Here is a 25,443-nt window from a genome sequence, read left to right as displayed (position 1 = left end):
AACTATAAAAATGTTTATTTATATGGTCTTTCTATATCGCGGATTTTATATATGTATGTTGATTTCTATATTCAGTGAATACACGCATAACACTGTTCACTATAGAAGTGAGGCAGTGCAACACAGAGACTGGAATATTTATGAGAACAGCCAGAGTATTATGGTGAAGGAAGTGTTTTGAACCATATTAGTACAGCTGTTCTTATGCATTCTAATAGTCAGCATTTTAATATGCAAAATTTGTCATTTTATATTTTGACACTAAGTAATCTACTGCACAATAATTTCAGTTGTGTTGATGATCCAGAAAGATTTGTTTCACCAATCACAACTCTGTTGAAATTTTGTAACCTGGTGGTGGAATATGCAGTGTAATGTAATTAATATAACTTCCTAACTCTCGGGTCGAAGCAGTAAGCTGACATGAGGAGTGGAAATGTCCCGCCCCCATGCATTGCGGTTCGATACACTGAGCAGACATGCGTAGTACTGAGATTGCATCCTGATGGGGTGCTGAAGCCTCAGACATGCTGAGTACTGAGATCGTGACGCGACTCCGAAGCCTCTGACATGCGCACTAGGTTAACTGAGGCTTCGAAGCCTCGAGCAGATTCGAAGCCTCAGACATGCGTAGTACTACTGAGATTGCGTCATGACGGGCTTCGAACGGGGATTTGAAGCCTCAGACATGCGTAGTACTACTGAGATTGCGTCATGATGGGCTTCAAACGAGGATTTGAAGCCTCAGACATGCGTAGTACTGAGCTCATGACTTGGCTCCGAAGTCTCAGACATGCGCACTGGGTTAACTGAGGCTTCGAAGCGTCGAGCAGATTCGAAGCCTCAGACATGCGCACTGGGGTAACTGAGGCTTCGAAGCGTCGAGCAGATTCGAAGCCTCAGACATGCGCACTGGGGTAACTGAGGCTTCGAAGCCTCGAGCAGATTTGAAGCCTCAGACATGCGTAGTACTACTGAGATTGCGTCATGACGGGCTTCAAACGGGGATTTGAAGCCTCAGACATGCGTAGTACTGAGCTCATGACGGAGCTCTGAAGCTTCAGACATGCGTAGTACTGAGCTCATGACGCAGCTCTGAAGCCTCAGACATGCATAGTACTGAGATTGGATCATGATAGGGCTTCGAAGTCTGGAGCAGACATGGTCACTGGTTACTGAATCTTTGTGAAGCCTCAACACACTCAAAGGCATTGACCTCTATATTCTGAGAGTCTATCTGACACTTAACTCTCTAGTTATATTTTGTAATTCGTATTGACATTACACACTTCACTTAATATAGTTAAACTACAATTCAGGTAGTTGCTGAGAAGTAATTATTGTTCTTGTGGATTGCTGTGATTTCCTTTGTCTGATGCATAGTGTCAAAGATATATTGTCATATATCAACTTTATATATATAAAAAGATTAGGTAAATCGTGCAACCTTTTTATGGAACACTTAATTTTGTTCAAAACCGTACGTCATATAGTATACATCTATAAATATAATTTTTTTGTCTTCATTAGGAGAATACAACAATGATACTCTCGTGTCAATTAAACCAATTTAACGTGTATATGTCAAACAACATATTTCCACATCCGCCGCAGTAAGAACAGTAGTAGTAGTTCAGTTGTGCGAAGCTCGTTAATTATCCTGATTAGGTGGCTCAATGGTATCGCAACTGTCTCTCAGTAAAAACACCAGCGGTTCGCGTCGTCGATCCTCCACTTGTTAAAGGTTTTTTTCAATTCCTCCATTTAACAATATTTTCAGCTTGGACGGATAGCGAGCGAATCGAGCTGTCGAGGGAAGATTGGGCCGCCATAGACGGGCAGGGGGCACACGTCCCTAATTATATTGTGTATGTAAAGAGTTTCACTGTAAAACGTAATAAGCTTCATATTTTTGTGTTTGGAGACCCTGGTGTCGTACTGAATTTGTATTGTAGAAAAACAAACTACTGTGCAGCATGCCTAAATGTGTCTTTTCGTTTCTGATCGCTATACGGCACTACCACTTTAAGACAATTCGCTATAAACAGTTTCAGCCAATCAGCGCCTTCTAAACATGCAGAATGACAGTGTGAACCTTTATTGTAGCGGCGCAGCATCTTCGTACAGTCAGTCATTGTCTTGTTAGACTATTTACTGTTAAGTGCTGCTTGAGGTAGCGTTTATAGTACAACAGGTAGCCTACGTAGTTCTTAAATTGATATTGAAATGCACACACAAGTCTCCTAAATTATTTATTGAAATGCCTACATTTACAGTGTCCATTTTAGGAAGTCGTAGTTTTTACTTGTTCCCGTTATTAGGGATTACAATTTCTCAGTGTCATATATTATTCGTTAGTACTCGCGAGTCCCGCATCATTGAGATTCTGATTTATATTCGGTATAAGCAATTTTTTTAAAAGGAGCGTTAATTGAACTGACTATAGCAGACTTGTCATCTTCTTAAAATGACTTTATTGATTTGATGTTGACAATCATAAGGTCAAAAACCAAGGAGGCGATGAGTTTGCACGGACTGTGCTGTTTCTTTTTTTTTTGTGACATCGCATCAGTAGAGAGTGCGTCAAATTAACAATGCATTGTGTCCTAAATGACAGCGCATACGCTTTTTGATATTTCCTAAAGGCCAATGTGTCTCAGTTTGCTCATTAATACATTTTGACAGTGTATTTTAGTGAGAATGATTATAAACATATTACCCATGTTCATTTCCCATGTAGATATGTAACGTTTGGTGAGAATAAATAAAAAGTAACAACACATATAATAGTTATGTTGCATTGTTTATGATTAAGAAAATTCATAGTTTATCTGAAATGTTCTACTTATACAGTCGATTTATTCCACTTCTGAAGGTGTACATTGTCGGTATTCTCCATTGCATTTGCCCCAGAGTGTAAGGTGTGCCAGTGCAACTGAAGGGTGGCAGACGAGCTCACGTAATGGGTGACAAGGCACATCCTCACCCTGATGCCGAGGCTCTTGTCATGAATATTCCCATCTTGTGCTTTTTCTCGTTCCTGCCAGTTTACTATTATTATTGGACACGTATGTAGAGGGAATGTGTGTCTTATTTTATGTCTATGAAAGGAAGGACGATAAAGCCTTGAATGACACTGAGTGTTGATGCTTTGGGTGACACGACAGGTGAGGAGCAGGGAACGTTAAATGTGACAGTGACTGCGGGGGATTGTGGGACTGGAAGATGGTTTAAGAATACAGAAACGACAAAAGCTTAGTCTTTCAATATTTTTATTTACATCAATGACTTACTCCGTTGTGCTGCAGTTCGGAAGATTACTTATTTACCCCCCCGGCGCAGCCTTTGATAAGATGCATTCAGAAGGAAAGGATGTTACTGACAAAGTCAGGTGCTTTTTTGAAAGTTTGGCTCCAGATGTGCTTATCCAGCTGCTCCTTCTTGTCAGTACTTGAGTGATCTTTATGTTCACCTCTGGATGAATTCGCAAAGTTTCTTTACAACGTTTTTGTCTCATTAACGCAGAACTCCCGAAACTTTCCTAAAATTGCAGAAGACAGTTGTGATTAGTTATGCAGCACACGCTTTTACACACATTGCTTTTTGGAATTCAGTAATACAAATCAGCTACAGATCTGGGACTCACTGAATAGTAAAAACGTTTAATGAGAGTGTCTTGCGCATATACTGGTGTAATGACCACGTCGGCTTTAGTGAAGCGTTTCTTAGCCTCTCTGATATGATCGACATGGCGTAGAGTAGATTCTGGATTGTTATAATACGTGCTACCTTACGCAAAATATGCTCATTAATTTGTTACAGATTCTAGGTGGACACGATTCCACACCAAGGAAAAAGGTGCCCCATGTAAATCGTTCATAATGTCTCCAAAATATATCTGTTAACTTTCAGACAAGTACTACTTAACTGTTTTATACAAAATCCTTATTTCAACATATGCGAGCCTAAATTAGGATTTGATCTCGGGTTAGCGAACCTTATCGCTGTAGCAAGAACAACTGCTTTTACGCTTTGAGCCAAAGCGCTTTAACAGACTAGTAAATTACCAAGTCGACTGCTGACTGCGCAGATATCAATGATGTCATCACGCAAGCGTGACTCAAAATCACGTGACGGGCGCATTTGAAGCAAGCCTCGAAGCGGCGCTTCGAAAGCTCGACACAGTGTCGAAACCTGAGTATCGAGCGGCCCATCACTAGTTTGAAGTAAGTTAATGTTTATTGTGGTATGTACTGCGCAATATGAAAGCAAAAGGTATCGCAATGAAAACTAATGGATGCATCACGTACTGAATGCTTTCCGAACCAAAGGATTAAAACGGGAGGTGAATAAGGTATGAACCTGATATTTCAGATTTCGTTTTAATTATATTTATACGCTTTCGCAGAGGTTGGCATTTGCTTGTGCATAACTCAAGTTTATAAAAGACGTCTTTGGGCTTATTGACCTTATTTAAATCTGATTTTATCTGCAAACGCCCTTCCCTTCCGCTTTCATTTTCCCCTTTAACTTTTGAGCTCAGTATGTTTGAACTTGTCTGTTCTCCACCGCTGCTGTGCACATTCATCTATCGCCCCCCAAAATATAATAAGGACTTTTTAGACGAATTTGCAGCTTTTTTGGCTGATATTACCTGCAGATATGATCGCTTCCTTTGTATGGGTGATTTTAATATCCATGTTTGCTGTCCCGTTAAACCTCTAGCAAAAGACTTTCTGGACATTATTGACTCCTTTGGTCTTTCTCAACTAGTCAATGGACCAACACATGGACAGGCTCACACACTGGACATGGTTCTTTCTCGCGGTCTCAGAATCAGTGACTTGGACATTCTGCCTCCCAGTTTTTCTGATCACTCGCCTGTTCTGTTTAATTTGGATTTGGTCTCTGCTGAGCATGGTAAATCCACCACTACCCGTCCCTTCCGTGTCATTTCCCCTTCTGCTGCTGAAGATTTTGCAGCTGCTTTTTCATCAATCTCCACATCATGTGAATCCACGGATGCTGATGTTTTATTGCAAACCTTCTATACTTCCTGCTGTTCTGTGATGGATGTTGTAGCCCCACTCAAACAGAGACAATCCAAAGTCAAGCATGACCCATGGCTAAATGAACAAACTCGCTCCATCAGGCAAAACTGTAGGCGGCTAGAACGTAAATGGAGGAAAGATGGTCTCACTGTTACCTTTGACTGCATGAGAGACATGTGGTCTCAATACCAGAGAGCAGTCAGAGGTGCAAGGAACCGTTTTTTTACTGACATCATCTCAAAAAATTCTGGCAATCAATGTGTCTTATACAAAACACTGAATGCTGTCCTCTCTCCAGCTGCAACTGTTTTCTCTTCTCCCTCCAATGCTCTTTGTAATCAGATCCTTACGTTTTTTCTGGATAAGGTCACGAACATTAGATCCCAGATCTCCATTTCTTCTTCTGGCTCTGTTGATTTAGCCGTTCCTGTACACGGCTCCCTCACTAGCTTTGAACCCATTTCGCTCCCCCATCTGGAAAAAATCGTCGCCTCAATGAAGCCTTCAGGCTCTCCGGACGATGTGGTGCCGTCCAGACTGCTGAAAGATGTCTTTCCTGTGATTCGATATGATGTCTTAAAGATCATAACTAGTAGTCTATCTTCGGCTACAGTTCCTTGTGCTTTCAAACACGCAGTTGTACATCCAATCGTGAAAAAACCTGATCTTGACCCTGCCGTCTTCTCCAATCTTCGTCCAATTTCCAAACTACCTTTCCTGTCAAAATTACTCGAAAAAGTAGTTTATGAGCAATTAATTCACCACCTACAGGACCATCAGGTAATGGACCTTTTTCAGTCAGGCTTTAGGCCCCAACACAGCACAGAAACCGCGCATTTACGTGTCCTAAATGATGTCCTTTTGGCATTGGACTCAGGACTCTACGTGATTATGGTTCTTCTCGATTTATCTGCTGCCTTCGACACAATCGACCACGACGTCATGATCTCCCGACTTGAATCCTGGGTTGGTGTATCTGGCTTAGCCCTCGACTGGTTCAGGTCATATTTCTGCAACAGGACTCTTAGAGTCATGCTAGACGATTTTTCATCTGAATCAGTCCCACTCCCATGTGGTGTCCCCCAGGGTTCCATTTTGGGGCCACTACTTTTTTCAATTTACATCCTGCCTTTAGGTGCAATTTTTAGAAAACATGCAATCTCGTATCACCTATATGCTGATGACTGCCAAATTTATTTCTCCCTCAAGTCAACTGACTCCACTAAACCTCTTCTCAACTGCTTATCTGACATTAAGGACTGGCTGGCTGTAAACTTCCTTCATCTGAACGATTCAAAAACCGAGGTCATTGTTTTTAGTCCCGACCGCAAACAGACCCTACCCCTTGACCTCAACTTTCTTCCCATTCCAGTAACTTCGTCTGTTTCCAATCTTGGAATCAAAATGGATATGGTCCTGAAAATGGATGCTCAAGTCAACAGCACAGTAAAATCCTGCTTTTTCCATCTCAGGCGAATTGCCAAACTCAAACCAATTCTGCCTTACCACCTCCTGGAATCAGTAATCCATGCATTCATTACGTCCCGGCTCGACTATTCTAATTCCTGCCTATATGGTATTAGTAAAGCCACTCTTTCGAGACTCCAATTGGTTCAAAATGCGGCTGCAAGACTTTTAACTGGAAGCAGCAGAAGCCAACACATTACACCGATTTTAAAAACCCTACACTGGCTGCCGGTTAGCTTCAGAATTGATTTTAAGATACTCCTCTTAACCTATAAGGCACTAAATGGTCTAGCCCCTGCCTACTTGAGTGTCTTGCTCCATCGTCACAATCCCCCTCGTGTTCTTAGATCCGCAGATCAGCTGCTCCTAACCGTTCCCAAGGCACATTTTAAAGCTCGTGGTGAAAGGGCTTTTTCTGTCTGTGCACCCAAGCTCTGGAACTCCTTACCTTTAGTGGTTAGGCAGGCCGCTTCAGTCACCACATTCAAATCACACCTAAAAACGCACTTCTTCACATTGGCTTTTAATTCTTAACCTGTCTTTATTTCCACTTGCTTTTTGCAATTTCTCTGTTTTATTGGGTCCCCTGACCTGTTTTTTAGTGTCTCTGTTTTAATTCTCTCTTAATGTTTGTTTTTAATATTTTGCTTTTAGTCTTGCTTGTTTTAATTGTACAGCGCTTCGGTCAGTTGTAATGCTGTGTTTTTAAGCGCTTAACAAATAAAAATGGTATGGTATGGTATTAGAAGTATTCTTGTATAGTGTAAGAGTGAGACCAAAGAACGTTTTAGACTAAAGTTTAAAATATTGGTACTAGAATGGCAAAGCTAATGTAAGAAATATGACTGAAGCAGTGTAATTACAGTGTAATGTAGTGGTAGTAGCAATAGTTTCTACTCTCCAGCGCCATTATTTCTCTTTAACGGGAAAATATCATCTTCCCATCATAGCCTTAAAAGTCAGCATCCAGTCAACCTGAAGTGAAAATAATAAATAATCTTGTGTGTCTCATCGTATCGGTGCTGAGTTATGAATTTGTTTTTGAGTATGTCTGTTTGCTCCATTTTTACTTAATTTGGATTATAAGGTTTATTTAAATGTTTGCGTAAACGTATAAACACCCCCCCCTCCCCCATCCCAACCCTCACCGTCATAGCCGCTTTTCTTTACCATTTTCGTCCTTTCTGCAGGAGGTCCCTTTCGATTTACTGCTAATAAAACGTATACATAACCTCATTTTATTCTTTAATCAAAAATCAAAATCTGAAAATTCCTTTCATATTAGTTTTTGCATCTAAATTGAAATTTCAAATACCAAAAAGTACACGGACCCATGTGTTTATATTTTGGTGCCATCTCTGTCAGTGTGGAGTTTGAGTTCTCTCTGTTAAGGTTGTTAACAAAAAAGAAGGTTCGAATATTCCAATTAAAAATACGTTTTCAAAGTTAACGATTCTAGATTCCAAGTGGTACTCGGGCACCTGTATTGTGACGTGTATTTAAGTAACGTTATTCGCGCAAGTACACGCTGGGTGGTGCAAGACCCAGGCGACATTGGCATAAGCATTTTGTGATTTGCAGCGGCACCGCGAGGGCGGAGCCGCAACTTGTGACTTATAAGGATTTAAGCTCCTTTTTTGGCGGTTTTTATGTCTTGCTGTCCTGACAAGGATCAAGAGAAATATTGGTCAGTTATTAAAACCGCGACAGTGTGATAATAGCGAGCGAAGTTAATGAACAGGCAAGAGGTAGGTCAAAGGCGGTGTTGTTTTATTTTTGATATGTCACGCAAGATGTCGGCACCTGTGTAGCTTTCGGGATCTTTGTTGCATCAAGTCAGGGTCCGCACAATTTCCTTTTTTTTCTCTCTTAAATGTGCAGCAATATTTTAATATAGGTGGCCTGAGGTTTATAATTGCACCTCATTGTTTTAGATATTATGCGTCAAACTGGCAGCAGCCATATAAGATGGAGACTAATTGCATTACACGTCGCATTGTCTCTTTAAAGCGGGGATTTTTAAATATTGTGATAAAAGGAAAATCAGAATTGCGACAGTTTTCCATTTGTTTTAAAAGCCTTTGCATGAAACCGTTTGGGATCTTAGGTTTAAGACTGATTGAGATAGAATCGGATTCAAAACGATTCTTTAAGGGCACCAGAAAGGAGTTTAGAAAAACTGCTTTGAGTACACTTTAGGTTCGGAAAGGGATTTTTTGTTGAGTTGTACTCTTTCTATCCAGAGCCAACAGACAGATGTTTTTAGGTCAGGATAAATGTGAGTTGGCCAGTGATAAACTGGTTTCTGCCTTGAGCCTTATGCCACTGTTTTCTGTGGTTTGGAAAATGAATGAATGAATGAATGAATGAATGATTAGCAGCAGACTGAGTGGTGTGCTTCTCGTATTCAAACTGAAGAGGGCAGCTGGGATTAACACAAAACAGAATGACATCATCCATTCTGCTGTTGCTAAGTTACAAACGCAGCACCCTGAGGCGCTTGTGCTAATCGCTGGAGACTTTAACCATGTGACGCTGGAAACATGTGAATTTCCCATTGGGATTAATAAAGTATCTATCTATCTGTCTGTCTGTCTGTCTGTCTAAAAGCGATTAATCTTAGACATTTTCCTTCACCTTAATAAAAAGCACATTGTATAATTTGTACATTCCGCTTGCAAAACATTCAAACCATTTTTTCCACATTTTTTTTTTGGATAACCGCTGTACCCAGAGCAGTTTTATTTTATTATTTTTTTTTTTTATTTATGTCACTTGTCCAAAAGCATTTAAGATCCTTGGCAGGAAATACAGCCTCAAGTCGTCTTGGGTATGATGCTGCAAACTTGGGTCATATGAGTATATGGGGCTTTTCTCCCATTTTCTTCTATAGAATCTCTTATTCTCTGTTAGACTGCATTTAGAGTCTTTATGTACTGCTGGTTTCAGGGCTCTTCAATGATGTTCTGTTAGGTTCAGGTTTGGGCTCTGCCAGGGTTACTCGGGCACTTCCCTGACTGTGTTCCTTGGGCGAGTTTAGTGTTGGAAGGTGAATCATGTCAATATCCTGAGGTCCAGAGCACTTTTAAGGCATTTTCTTTAGGATCTTTCTGTACTTTCTGGTTGGCTTTTCATCTGACTCTGCTCCTTTGACATGTGGAGTGCCACAGGGCTCGGTTCTTGGACCTATACTTTTCTCTCTATATTTTCTTCCCCTATCACAGATTCTTAACTCTTTTAAGGACATCTCGTATCATCTATATGCAGATGATATACAGCTTTATTTTTCATTTTAGCCTAACCAAATTAATACTTTGGTCACTTTGATTGATTGTCTGTCTCAGGTTAATGACTGGCTTAGTAATAATTATCTACAGTTGAATTCAGGAAAAACTGAGGTACTAATTGTTGCTCCTCCTGTTCTTCATTCTGAGATCAGTTTAAAATTCTGTCTCTTCTGTTATTAAGTCAAGTCTACGTAACCTTGGGGCTATTTTTGACCAGTCCCTGACACTTGATGAATATGTAAGGTCAGTCAGCCGTTCGTGTTTGTTTCATTTAAGAAATCACTCAAAACTAAGAAATGTTGTTTCAAAATCAGATTTGGAGATGCTTGTTCATTCTGTCCGCGGTGGGTTGGCACCCTGCCCGGGATTGGTTCCTGCCTTGTGCCCTGTGTTGGCTGGGATTGGCTCCAGCAGACCCCCGTGACCCTGTGTTCGGATTCAGCGGGTTGGACAATGGATGGATGGATGGATGTTCATTCTGTTATTTCTTCACGGCTTGATTACTGTAATGCTCTCTTTACAGGTTTGAGCAAGTCCTCTCTCTCACGCCTTCAGTTAGTTCAAAATGCAGCTGCCAGACTCATAACTCGTTGCAGCTGGAGTGATCATATCTCCCCCTTTTTGCACACACTGCACTGGCTCCCAGTGTTTTATAGAATTTATTTTAAAGTTTTGGTACTTACTTTCAGAGCTTTGCATGGACAAGCTCCTGAGTACCTAACCAGCCTGCTCCAACACCATACAGCTTGCCGGACTTTAAGATTTGGGCAACAGGGCCTTCTTGTTGTCCCACACACTCAGCTAAAAACCCGTGGGGATCGTGCCTTTCAGTCTGTGGCACCAAGACTGTGGAATAGCCTGCCTTGTGGTCTGCATGGAGTCGAGTCTCTTAATTCTTTTAAAAAAACAACTAAAAACATTTCTTTTTAAACAAGCTTTTAATCAGTGCTGAATAGTCCCAGTTTGTTTATTCATTGTTTTTAATGGTTTTGTTTGTTTTGTTTTTAACTGTTGTATTTGCTGTTCAGCACTCTGTGACCTTTTGTCCGTGAAGGGCGCTATATAAATAAATTAAACTACTTTGGTTTGTTAATCTTTCCCTGAATTTAGTCAAGCCTTCCAGTTCCTGCTTAAAAAATTGAAATTCTTTTTGGTATTGTTCTCCAACAGCCCTGTTGCACAGCAAGATGTAGAAAAAAATCATCTGGATATTTTTCTAAATGTCCTGTATATAGTTAACTCAAGTTCTTGTCATCTTTTGCCTAATACATAATAATTCAGATTATTTAAATTCATGTTTGAGAGAAAGCCTCTTCAATTGCATTGCTAGGGCAGAGGAAGAACTAGCTGTATCTTGTGCCACTTGTCAACTCGGTGTACAATCTGTTATGAACAGCCTTGAGTCATGCACTTGTGTTAATCTTCTAAAATTTTTCCAGCTGCTCCGTGTATGACTTTATCTTTCTACCTTTTTTTCAGTACTAGGGTGTTGTACCGTGTTAGCCAGTATGAATGTAGAGAAAAGCCAAGCAAAATGACACCTTTTATTGGCTAACTAGAAAGATTACAATACGCAAGCTTTCGAGGCAACTCAGGCCCCTTCTTCAGGTGAGATGTAACTCATATTTTAGGAACAGACTTTTTTTTGTTTTAAGCAGTAACTCAAACATCCAACAGTTCACTCACCTCAAGATACATCTTGCCTGAAGAAGGGGCCTGAGTTGCCTCGAAAGCTTGCGTATTGTAATCTTTCTAGTTAGCCAATAAAAGGTGTCATTTTGCTTGGCTTTTCTCTACCTTTTTTTCTCTATTTTTCTCAATTTCACTGTTAACTCCTACCACTTTCTTTTATGTGGATCAGTATGATGCTGCTGGAGTATGCAAATTTCCCCTTGGGATTAATAATATCATCTATCTCTCTATCTATCTCTAAACCTACCTACAGGATGACAATATTAACTGTGCCCTCATGGCACATGCTTGCTGTATTATAACTGAGTATTTGTCTGATTCAGGTCTGTTTTGGAATTCCTGTGACTAATGCATGATTTATTTGGTTCAATAAATAAACAGGGTAATAGCTGATCAATCTGAAAGCACTTATGACACTAAAGGGTGTTCATGTTTTTCATACCGGTGTCCACCAGGAGGAGTTGTAGCATTAATTTTGCCTGCTGCTGTTCAGTGACATTAATCTTGGCAAATTAATGCTTTCTGAATGAGAAAGTATGCTTTTGGTAACACAATATGCATTGGTTATTACCAGCATCCTGAAATGTGTCCTAGTCTTGGAGTATTATCGCTGGCTAGAGGATTGACACACTGACCAATTCCTCTGCCAAGATAGCACATGCTTCGTAATTGTCAGATTGTTTGGGTAGGACTTTTCCAAATCTACGAGGTATTAAATCAATCTACAACTGTACGATGTTTAAGCACTGGGTCAACATTCTGTACAGAGTTCGAGTAATTTGCAGGAAGAGTATCTTTAAAGTTTCCTTAAGCGTTAAGTACACTTTCCTGTTACTGTGGATTGAATAAAGGAAGCTATCATTAAACCACATTATAAGGTAGTCGGTTAACAACAAGAGGTGAGATTTAATGTCATATGATTTCTAGTTGGATGGGATGTCACATTTGGAGAGTGTAGTTAATCTTGTTGCCAGATTTTAAAAGTATCATGCTGACCCCCTCAGTTTTTCACACAAGCCTGTCCCTCTGATTTAATTAGTTTCTGGAGATTTTCTGACTACATAACTAGTAATCACAGAAGCATGTTTTGACTTCTCCCCGACTCACTAAGATTAAACAAAGTCTGTGCCTCTGAGTCACAGGAAAAATTGTGTTATGTGATGCAGGTGAGTGCCGAATTGAAGTAAGCACAGTAGAAAACACATCATAGAACAGGGGCCTTTTTTGGGATCTGTTAAGTCTCCATTGTTCTTAAAGTGAATACAGGAAATTGCATACAGAACAGTTGATTTTTGTGAATTCGGTTGGCCTAGGTCAGCAAAATTGAGACTGCAATTGTTCAAAAGGCCCATTAACACTTTAGATATACATTTTTTTTTTTTTTGGTCAAGAATGACCTTAATCTTAGTTCTTCTGTTAAAGAAAATGTATATTAACATGGTTGATTCTTCCATTGTACTTGTTGCTACCATGCTATGACTATCATAACACTTGATTGAACAAAGTAGGTACAGGTAATGAATTGTATTTCTGTTTGTGTAAACAAATTCTGTAAGCATTATTACCATTTCAGTGTTGTAGCTGTAAGTCAAAGTAAGTGAACTGTGGCTATATATAAATTCACTAAGTCCGTGGCAAGCAAGACAGAGTCCCGCCCACCAACTCCAAGACCATGTGATACGATGACAACTCACAGCCACGCCCACCAACTCTTCAGAATTCACTACGTCCATGGCAAGCAAGACAGAGCCCTGCCCACCAACAATTCGAGTGAAAGCATTCGCCAAGAATGTTTTCATTAATCAAGAACGAAAGTCTGAGGTTCGAAAGACGATCACATACCTTCATAGTTCCGACCATAAACGATGCCGACTGGCGATCCGGCGGCATTATTCCCATGACCCGCCGGGCAGCCAACTGGGTAACCAAAGTCTTTGGGTTCTGGGGGGAGTATGGTTGCAAAGCTGAAACTTAAAGGAATTGACGGAAGAGCACCACCAGGTGTGGAGCCTTTTGCTTAATTTGACTCAACACGGGGAAACCTCACCCGGACACGGAGAGGATTGACAGATTGATAGCTCTTTCTCGATTCTGTGGGTGGTGGTGCATGGCTGTTCTTAGTTGGTGGAGCGATTTGTCTGGTTAATTCCGATAACGAACGAGACTCCCTCCTGCTAAATAGTTATGCGACCCCCGAGCGGTCGGCGTCCAACTTCTTAGAGGGACAAGTGGCTTTCAGCCACGTGAGATTGAGCAATAACAGGTCTGTGATGCCCTTAGATGTCCGGTGCTGCACGCGTGCAACACTGAATGGATCAAGTGTCTACCTGGCGCCGAGAGGCGTGGGTATGCCGTTGAACCCCATTCGTGATGCAGACCGGGGCTTGCAATTGTTCCCCACGAGCGAGGAATTCTCTTTGTGCACACCCCCTGTCGCTACTAACATGGTCGGGTGACTTGGTGGATTATATATAGAAAAGCAGCCGGAACCGAAAAGAACAATGAAAAGTCAACGTGGCGCAGAGGTGCATGTGGATTGCAGCAGAGACGAAAACGACTGAGGCGGTGTTTGGAAAATGAACAGTCAACGTGACTCAAGTGCATGTGGACTGTACACAGACAAACAATTCAGGTGAGGAGTTGGGGGTGGGCACATGAGCAGGCAGTACGTACTGAACGATGACTAAGAAATCAGCAGACTAGAATGGCGGGGGGGCCGGGGCAGAATGGGCATCCTTCCCCTCTCCCCCACGCCAAACCCCCCGCTCCGCCCTCCGCACCCGAGTGCCGTCCAGCCCCGTCCCTCTCTCTGGGAGGTGGAGGCACGACGGCGGTCCTCCAGTTTTCAGTCATGGACAATTGTATGTTGCCCTCTCCAGAGTTCCATCTTTTCATTCACCTACAGTCGTATCCTCAAACCCACCCCATTTGGACAACTGTGTCTTTCAGGAAGTGTTCACCCATCAATACATAATTATACAGCGTATGCCATGCCGCAAGTTGGCTAGTACTTTATAAAGACAACATTACTTGAATAAACTGAGTCAAGTTTTTATTTATTTCCATTAAACTTGCTCCACATTCACCCAAATTTAAAGTTTTTCCAAATCCTTTTGATTTTGCTTGCTTATGGATGTTAAATGTGTTAGAATTGTCTTTGTGGTCGGTAATTTGGTATGACCTGATGACCTATGTTGGTTTATGGAGTTCATTTGTCCTTCACGGACCACATTTCTACTGTTTTTCAGTCTTGCAGATTCACTCTATACAATACCTATAAAATCAGATTATCTAATAGAGTATGCAGCACAAATCCTTGTCCTGGCTTTGGTCTGGTCATGTGCAGACTAGTTCAAGTCACTGCTGGAAGGAGTACTGGAATGTGTTATCAAGCCGCTGCAAATGATGTAAAGTGCAGCCTAATGTTAGGTGTTCAACCAACCAAGGTGAGCGCATATAACGTCTCTCTTCAAATCGCTACACTGGCTTGTAGCAGCACGTATTGAGTTCAAATCCTTGATGACTGTGTACACAGTACTCATTAGGTCTACACCTATATATTTGGAGACACTTGTAAGGTCCTATTGCGGTAGGCTGGCGCCCTGCCTGGGGTTTATTTCCTGCCTTGCGCCCTGTGTTGGCTGGGATTGGCTCCAGCAGACCCCCGTGACCCTGTAGTTAGGATATAACGGGATGGAAAATGGATGTAAGGTCCTATGCTCCCTCTCAGCATCTCGGGTTTGCTGTTGAATGGTGTCTTGTGATGCTTCCTCTGTGTGATATTAAATCTAAGTCCAGACTCTCCTGGCTGATGGAATAAGCTGACCACCTTCATTCAAAATTCTGAATCCCTCAATGTGTTTAAGAAGTGTTTGAAGACTCTTGTTTAGTGAATTTTTGCTGTTAGCTTTTGTAATCTATAATAATAAAAGGCAAAGCCCTCACTGACTGACTGACTCACTGACTCACTCATCACTAATTCTCCAACTTCCCGTGTAGGTGGAAGGCTGAAATTTGGCAGGCTCATTCCTTACAGCTTACTTACAAAAGTTAGGCAGGTTTCATTTCGAAATTCAAAGCGTAATGGTCATAACTGGAACATATTTTTTGTCCATACACTGTAATGGAGGAGGCGGAGTCACGTATCGCGTCATCACGCCTCCTACGTAATCACGTGAACTAAAAACAAGGAAGACATTTACAGCACGAGTCACACGCGGGAACGAAGGTAAATTACGTTAATTTTTGACTGTCTTTTAATACTGTGTGAGCATACATATTAACACATGTGCAATTAAACGTGTGCATTTACGGGGTGATTTCTCAGGCTTAAAAGCTCACCTTTTATCAAACGCGGGAAGAAAGGTAACTGACGTTGTTCACTGTCTTTTAATACTGTGTAACCATACATATTAACACATGTCCAATTAAACGTGTGCATTTACGGGGTGATTTCTCAGGCTTAAAAGCTCGCCTTTTACTAAAAAGGTAAATGCAAAACTATTTTCAATCAGTTTATTGAAACGCTCCCGTTAAGGATTGCAATAACATATTCGCGAGATAAAAGAACGAAGTAGGGGGAAATGGAGGAACAGCCGCAAACAGCGAAGAGCAAAAAATTAATTAAACAATTGAGAACGGAGCGAGTTAAGCATACAAGCATGTTCATAAGGGAAACAAAGCACGGTGTAAAACGTAACTTTAAATTAAGTTCATAGAAACGCTCCTGCTGCGGATTGCAATAACATATTCGCGAGATAAAAGTTTAATGAGAAGACACGAGGTATAAACGAAGCACACGCCGTGGCGCAACGTTAGGGGCAACAGTTTCAACCATTCTATGATCTGCTTCTCCCAACTGAAAGACGGCACATGGCGGATGTTAGCCGACTTGCTGACCGCAACGTTAGGGGCTTCAACTATGCCGCTGACGCAACATCTCAGTGCCAACACTTTGCAGACTGTACTTAAAAGACACGCCCTCCTCACTGGACAGTTAAAAACACCAATCAAACTAACGATGACATCAAGTATTACCCAATCAAAAGTAGGAAAGGAGGCATCTTCATAAAATGCGTGTGGGATGATTTGCATGAGACGCTGCTTTAAAAAAAAAAAATGATAAAAACAATACGGGATAAATCCCGTCCAGTATTGATTCAAAACGGGACGCGCAATTTCATTCTCAAACGCGGCACGATTCCGTATTTTAAAGGACGGGAGGCAACCCTACAGTGCCAGGTAACCACCCATACAATCAGATTGTGATTCAGACTAGGAATGCAATGAATGTAATTACCCCGATCTACATACAAGGCGAAAGTCTTGCAACATTCAAAGATGATGGTTTGGGATAATTAGTACTTATTAAGTACAACATTGAACATAAAAAAGCTTATGAAGCCTTGAACCGAAAAAAGCAAGACCTCAGAGATCGTAAAAAAAAAAAAAAGGAGGTAATGTCGTTTTACTCGCTGTACATTTTACTCAAACATTACCAGTTATTCCACGGGGGAGACCAGCAGATGAACTCAACGCGTGTTTAAAATCCATGCTTCTCCCACGGTCGGTTATATGTCGCGTGTTCTCGGGTAGGTACACCAAAAAATGTATACATTTAAGCATGTAATGGGCAAAGAAAAAATGAGGTATACCCGAAGGCACTGCAGTAGTACTCAATGTAACTTTACTTCTTAAATGTTAATGTTTTACTGTTTAATAATTTATACGCTTCTTATATATTGTTCAAATTCTTTTATCAAAATACCAGTGACAGCGCAATGCACGATAACATGGAGTGAATACACCATACGCATCTGCCCACGGCCGCCCTGGTGTGCGCAGATAGGAGTTGATTCTAAAATAAAATAAACATAAAAAGAGTAATACATTCATCACCCATAAAGCGGATAGCAGACGTGACGTATTATATGTGTACCACATTTCAAGTCAATACGTGAAACGGTTTGCAAGCTACATGTGATTTAAAATCCTGGACAGACCAACGAAAAGCCACGGTAGCAAATTATTGAAGAAGATTTTACTGTTTAATAATTTATATTTATATGAAATGTGCTTCTTATATATTCATATTCTCATATGATAATGATGTTAATGTTGTTTATATTGATTTCTATGTTATTGTAAGTGCATCTATGTGTGTATATGTATGTATGTATGTGTGTATATATATATAAAAAATATATATATAAAAAATATATGTGTATATGTATATATAATATATCTGTATATGTGTGTGTATATGTGTATATGTATATATATATGACAGCAACACTCATAACAATGACAACACAATTACATTGACAATCATGTTACGTTATTTTTAAAATGTTTCCTTTACTTTTTCATTACCTCTTTAACACACTACTTCTCCGCTGCGAAGCGCGGGTATTTTGCTAGTTTAGAAATTATAACTTGCTTCTGTTTTGTTCTAACCTCTTCACTTTTGATGATTAATTTTGTGAATTTGTCCTGCAACACTTGTTGCTAAACAATCTTGACTTATGGTTACTTTATTATGTTGACCTGTTTTTCGAGTCGCTTTGAATAAACTCGTCTGCTATGGAAATACAAATTTGAGTACACCTGGGCTAACAAAAATATGTTCCAGTAGAGAAAACAGAAGGATGATGTAATGTGACCTTTAATGATTGTTCTGTAAACACTATTACAGTGTGCTAAAAGTTGGAATGTGATGTCAGTGTCTCTGGTTACTGTCTACATGTGACAGAAAGCCGCTTTGCGGATCCTACAAGATCAAAGTGCATGCTTCAATGTTTGATGAATGGTTCAATGTGGTGAAGCAAAATGCCGACATACAGATGCATTCGTGGTGCTTTTATATTCAAGTGTTGCATATTCCTGATCGTAATGACACGATACATTTCAGAAGTCTCACATATTGTGTTTTTTCTAGGGCTTCCTCTGGTCCTGACAGCAGCGGCAAACTGCAATAGATCGCCACACTGAGCACATTAAATGTACATCTCTCTGCACATTTAGAATCCTTAGATTTATACTTGATATCACTTTCATGATAAAATGCATTAAAGTATGTGTTACATTTTACAGATAAATCTGTAATTTCATTTAAATAATGAATACTGTTGTTAGTTATACACATGGGGGTGACACGGTGGCAGAGCGATAGCACTGCTGTCTTACAGGGAGTCACGTCGCTGATATTCCCTGCCTGGAGTTTACATGTTTTCCTGCTGGGTTTTCTCAGTGTTCTCTGGTTTCCTTCCAAAGATATGCAGGTTTGGGGACACTAAAATGGCGCTAGTGTGTGTGTGCTTGTATTCACCTTGCGATGACCTGATTGATTTAATCATTAAACATCATTTTCAGAGGTATTGTGGTAAGGTGTCATTGGAATTTAATGGGTGTTCAGGCAATTCACAGCACAGCAAAGCAGAACCTGTTCTCACCGTGATATCTCACACTGCCACCTGGTGGATTTCTCCATATTTACGTAAAGTACGAGCACAAGTATAAACAGTACAACACTTGCGTAGCAGGAGCGTACGCTGCAGCATGTGTCGTCTCGCGTGAAGTATAAACCCGGCCTTATAAAGAATGACTGTTCTTGAACTTCGATTTGCTCCCAGCTGCTTGTGATGGGTTTTGAATTTAGAAACTATTTCTGACTTAATCAATAAATTAACTTGTCTTACACCTGTGCTTAAGCTTCTTGGCTCTTCCTCATTCTTAGCTATCCCTCATTTTAAGACTTGTCTGTTTTCTGCATTGTGAGTTTTATAGCTTAATTTTTTTTTTCTTGGATATTTTCTTATGTCTTTTAAATTCTGTAAAACACTTTTTTTTTTTCCAGGAGTTTTCACACTGTCTGTTTGCTTTGTTCTGAATTAGGGAATGTTTCATTACTTTCAGTTCGGTTTTGTTTTGTACTGCAAACTTTGAATTGAACCAGAAGTAAAAATAATATTGAGGACTTCATTAGACAATGTTTTTTTCATAGGAAAAACATCATGGATGGTTAACAACTGTTGTTTGCAATTGCTGTATTTTTCATAATTATTGGAAGACTATTTCAAAATTTTATACTCAAGGACAGGTTTCAAATAGTTGATTACAACCTGCCCTGCTTGAAGAAGGGGTCAGAGTTGCCTCGAAAGCTTGAATATTGTAATCTATAAAGTTACTCATTACAAGGCATCATTTTGCTTGCCTTCTCATTGCATCTATAATGGCAACACAATACATTGGGTAATGCCCAGGGCAATTTTAATGAAAACAGACCTGTTGTTGACTTCACCTGCATGAAGGCTGTGCTGACTGCTCAAGACAGGTTTTATTGTATACACCAAAATACCCTCACATTCACATGATGGATTTGCACAGTAAGGTCAGGTTTCTAGAATAAACGGAGCACTCATTGTCACAGAAAGTAACTTCACCTCATGACTTAATTTTATTTACTCATGTTTTTTTAAGAATAAATTGCCAACCGCAAGAACATGCTAAATCATTACCAGACATGATGATCTCCTACTTTGTAAATACTCAGTCTTACCTTAAACATTAAATTATCAATTATATTCATGTGTAAGTCGGGTTTTGAAAACCAAAAAATTGATCATAAAATCAGACTGACTTATACGCCCTTTGAAAAATGTGACACTTTTTTAAACCACCATGGAGCTTCCTCCAATCTTGCACCAGTTTCTCAGACACATGGAATTTTGTTGCAGCAGCACAGTTACCAATTTCTTTCACCACTTCAACGACTTTTCTTTTAAACCCATTTACACCTGTGTATATACGTAGTGAACTGTCTGGTTTAATCAAATGTTTCAGAAGGAACATGAGAGAAAAGTGAAGGACTGAGAATTACTTATCCCTTTTAGGCTTCAAAGCATTTGGATGATATCCTTGGAAAGGAAAAATGTACGATACAAGAATAACCGGACTTTGCAGAGCTGAAACACTAACAAGCCATGAACATAAATAAGATCTGTTATTGGCAAGGATTTTTTTTTTGTAATTCAGCACCTGGGTTGGAACAAAAACCTGCACCCAGTGTCGTCCTCCAGGGCAGATGTTCCTCACTCCTGTTTTAAGAGGTTGCACTCCACCCATTTTTATTAAATGTTACATACTCCATATATGTTGTAGCGATGATTTTTTTTTTTTCCCCTCAATCAATCTCTCGTTTTCATGCAGAACAGATGCAAAAAAGTTTTTATATAATATATGTCAATGGTAGCCAGTGCTGGACAATGGAAAACATTATAAAAATGTCAATTAAAAGCCAAAAAATTCATGTTGCCGTTTGAGTTGAACCACCACCCTTGAAATTTCTGTGCATATAACTGTCCATTCTGGTTATTTTACAGGACATCTGCTGATTTCTTCGTTGTCTTTCAGTACATTTTGTTGTTCACTTGACCTTTATCTGGTTTCCTGATATGCCTAAAAAGGTTTCTGACCTTTAGTAACTAACTCTTTCAGCTATTTTTTTTTTTAAGATGAAAGCTATGTTAACCTAAAAGTATTCTTCCACACAGGCCTGGCCATTTAGTTTACAGACATATGAGGCTCTCAGAATGATTGGGAGCATTTGGTGAATAAAAAATCCTGGTACTTTTTATAAATTTGATTGTGGTCTGGCTTTTTGACAAGGCCAATCCATTGTTTTTGCCCGAGAGTCACTGTTTTGATGAAAAACGGTGGTCTATCCTTAAGGAAAAAAAAAGTCTTTTTAAATGTGTATTTGTAATTGTTAGAGGTGAAAACTGTTGAGGGTACTTTTGAATTACAATAGCAATGTTACATAGATTTAATCTCACAAGGACAGGGTCAGTTTAAATATTTAATTACACACTGCCTGCCATTAATAGATTGTTCTAACTCTAATGGGTACATGTTAAGGATGCGCTTATTAATAGTTACCATTAAAAGCATAAATACTGAATTAGGCATCTTTTTTACCTTGTTTAAAAATGGACTGGTGTGAGTGAGTGGTGTTTATAATAGCCTGGCATCTAATGCTGTGCTGCATTTTTTCATTTATTTTAGTCATTAGTTTTGGGAGAAACCTTGGTTGCCAGTAATTATGTAGTGGAATGACTGGTTTTAGAACCAGTTTTTAAAGCCGGTAGTAGGTGTGCTGCATACGTTGTTTGAGCTTTTCTCAGAGCTGCCTAACCTGCAGCCTTATAATTAACTGGTCTATTTTGAATTTGTTTATGCAAACTTATGCAAAACAAAAGTTAAGAAAATTATACAATGAGAATCGAAACTAAAAGACCTAAAAGCCTTGCTCAAAAAAGCAAACTAAAATTAAGAAGTATGCACAACAGTACAAGATGTACAGGAAATGAAGACAAAAAATATACATTATGCACAACCACATAGGATGTGCAGGAAACGATAAGCACAAAAATAAAATACGACGAATGGCCACAAACTAGCATGATGTGTGGTTTTAAAAAAAAAAAAAAAAAAAAAAATACCAGTGGCCCCCAAACTACTGTGAAAAATAGGCAATTGCAGTAGAATAGCATGGTACTCGGAGTCCTTTATCTGTCTTTGTCTCCCCCTCTCCTATCACTGTAACTAACCTAATATCCACAGAGCCTGTGGTGCAAGTGGTCAGTGTTGCACTCGGAAGTCCCATTCAGCATTAGCTGCTGCAGGTCTGTGATATCACGCTGACCTCCGAAAGCATCATAGGACACTGAGGGGTGCTACTTTGTCTAAGCCAGCAGCACCACACATTTCCAGGGATTAATTTGTCACTGGTGAACCTAGCAGATTTGCTGCAGAAAAACTCTGAGGAATTTTGCCTATAATGACTAGTGATGATTATATTTAAGTTCAATCTTATCATGGGAACTGTGAAATTTTTTTACTTAAATGTAAAAATCAAGTTTTGTAAAGAAGTATCCCTAATCCGAAATGCCTGGGACCAGAAGCATTTTTGATGCATTAGGAGGTTTGAATATTTGCATATACATAAGGAGACACCTTGGGGACACTCTTAATCAACTAAGGAAATGCATTAAAAACAGTAAAATGACAACTCATCTGTATAATAATTCCTATCACTGAGCTGTTAATGTCTATTGATATGATAAAAATATTAAGCCTCATAAATAAGCATTGTGTAGTGTCTACTGTTGTTACCTTTTAAAAAAGCCAATGCTGCATATTTGCACTGAATTACCAAAATGTGCGTACTTTAACTAGCTCTCAAATTTTACAGCATTCCGTTGTGGGGATATTCAAGCTGTATTGGGTTAATCAAATTTATTTTAGGGGCCTAAATTTATATATTCATGCATAGTTTATTGGGCTGCATTTGTTAGGTCATGATTTCCCTGGTGCTGTAATTTCCATTTCGGTTAATAGGTCAAGTGTGCACCCAACTGTTACGAATTACGATTATTTTATGTTTCCTTTTTTGTGGGATTCAGTTTTAAATTAGCCGAGACCATCTTATCTTAGCCATGGGTGCTGCCATTCCAGGATCCTGTTGTGGTCCTGTCTCTCTTGACATGTGACATCACTGGCAAACACTTCCCTTGGGAATCACTAAAGTACAATATATCAAATCTAATTCATCTTAGTTTATGGATAAACACAAAAACCTTCTTGCAAATTTGTATATCGTGACTTCAGCCTAACAGAGGCAATTCGGAGAATTCCAGAGCTCACATTAGTAGCACAGGTTGCTTCATTTTTGGGTATGACCACATACTATCTACATTTCCTGCCACAGTAGTACTCCTCCACTACTACACCTTTTATATCAGTTTTTGAAAAAAGATGTTTCCTGTGCATGGGCTCCAGCATGCGCAGAGACTTTCCAGTTACTAAAGGCTCAGCTCATTTCACTGCTTCTGTTGGCACACTTTTTGACCTCAATAGCCCCACCCCAGTCACTTGTGATACATCTGGAGCTGATCTTGGGGCTGTACTGTCTCAAATTCATGAGGGGATTGAGAAACTTGTGGCATTTGTAAAGCCACTCTTTCGAGACTCCAATTGGTTCAAAATGCGGCTGCAAGACTTTTAACTGAAAGCAGCAGAAGCCAACACATTACACCGATTTTAAAAACCCTACACTGGCTGCCGGTTAGCTTCAGAATTGATTTTAAGATACTCCTCTTAACCTATAAGGCACTAAATGGTCTAGCCCCTGCCTACTTGAGTGTCTTGCTCCATCGTCACAATCCCCCTCGTGTTCTTAGATCCGCAGATCAGCTGCTCCTAACCGTTCCCAAGGCACATTTTAAAGCTCGTGGTGAAAGGGCTTTTTCTGTCTGTGCACCCAAGCTCTGGAACTCCTTACCTTTAGTGGTTAGGCAGGCCGCTTCAGTCACCACATTCAAATCACACCTAAAAACGCACTTCTTCACATTGGCTTTTAATTCTTAACCTGTCTTATTCCCACTTGCTTTTTGCTATTTCTCTGTTTTATTGGGTCCCCTGACCTGTTTTTTAGTGTCTCTGTTTTAATTCTCTCTTAATGTTTGTTTTTTAATATTTTGCTTTTAGTCTTGCTTGTTTTAACTGTACAGCGCTTCGGTCAGTTGTAATGCTGTGTTTTTAAGCGCTTAACAAATAAAAAATGGTATGGTATGGTATTTGCTTCTAGAGCTGTTAGCCCTGGTGAACAGAAATAGTCAGTGGGAGAGAGGCACTGGCACGTATCTGGGCTTGCGAAAGGTGGCACATGTATCTGTATGGTCGTATATTTACACTCGGAACTGCCCACCAAGCTCTCACTGCACTGGTTAGTAGAGCATCAAAATAAAAAAAAATGGCATTAGAGCACATTTGGCAGATGGATGCACATTTCTTTTGTCATTTCTCCAAACATTTCTTCACTACAGAGCTACGCAGCACTCAAGTACAGGCAGTTCACCTGCAGCTCTTATGGTTGTTCATGAACTTCAGTTTCCACTGGATCATATGCATGCTCAATAGTAATGAGTGAACACTGCCAAGTTCGCTTCGCCATGAATTCGCTGAAATCATGGAATTGTTTGCGATATTTGCCGAACTTGGTGAACTGCATTACAGAGTTAACTGAGTTAATGGGGAAGGACTAACTGAACTAGATTTGATTGGATTATAATGGTGCACTCATCTTTAAAGTATCCTGAGGCCTGAGGAAATGTCTTCCAGCTATATTGGACTGAATTATTGTGGCCAATGAGGTGCCAATCACTGCACCACCGTGCCTCCATGTTCTCAAAGAAGAAAGTATGCAATCGGAGACACACAATCATAGATTTCGTCTAAACAAAGCGAAAATGCCAAAATCTTAGTCAAAAGTCTGAACAAATGTGTGTCTTTTAAAGACAGAAAATTCAAAGTGGCGTGCCATGATTGAAGCTTTTTTTTTTTTTTTTTTGTAGTTGTGCTGAAGGCTCTCCATACTGTCAGTGCTGATGCTTTGCACTTTTTCTGCTGTCAAAAAGATAATCGTCTCGTAAATAGAATAAAACTTTTATTTCATAGATTCTCCTTCGGTTTGTTGAGTGGTGTCCAGCTCCTTCAAGGTTTGTTTTTAATTCCCATGTGACTTATTATTAGCATGCATAGGGCACGCGCCATCTTCTCTAATACTAATGTGGCACTCAAGGATTGACCTCCACATTGGTGACAAACCTTCAACAAACTTTCTGGTTAATGACTCATAGCTTTCCATTTATGAACCTAAGTGTTCTGGTTTTAGCATCTTGGTTCTGGTAATAACTTGTTAAAAGCCATTAAGCAAATACATTTCCGTCCGACAGTTTTACTGTCAAGTATTTGATGTCACGTTAGTTTAAAACTATCATCCCATTTGCTCACAAACCCCGTTGACGGCTGGCATTTCAAAGACGCCAGCTGCAACTAAAAAAATTAAGTGGACCTACTCTATGCCGCAGTCTAGCTAAGCACTTTGG

General features: G+C 39.9%; 1 long non-coding RNA gene and 1 gene segment (V, D, J or C); one reads left to right on the top strand and one right to left on the bottom strand.

Annotated features, from left to right (window-relative positions):
• Positions 1–25,443, bottom strand: part of LOC114661874 (immunoglobulin heavy constant gamma 2B-like) — a 185,140-nt gene that overhangs the window by 26,678 nt on the left and 133,019 nt on the right.
• The window catches only part of LOC127529799 (uncharacterized), a 31,192-nt gene continuing 9,859 nt past the window's right edge, over positions 4,111–25,443 (top strand). The window contains exon 1 of the long non-coding RNA XR_007936420.1: positions 4,111–4,354. This is a non-coding gene — a long non-coding RNA (uncharacterized LOC127529799). The remainder of the gene's footprint in view (positions 4,355–25,443) is intronic.

The sequence above is a fragment of the Erpetoichthys calabaricus genome, chromosome 12 (assembly GCF_900747795.2).
Source record: "Erpetoichthys calabaricus chromosome 12, fErpCal1.3, whole genome shotgun sequence".
Classification (NCBI taxonomy): Eukaryota; Metazoa; Chordata; class Cladistia; order Polypteriformes; family Polypteridae; genus Erpetoichthys; species Erpetoichthys calabaricus.
The sequence above is the reverse complement of the archived record's forward strand: the minus strand, read 5'-3'. Positions and strand labels throughout refer to the sequence as shown.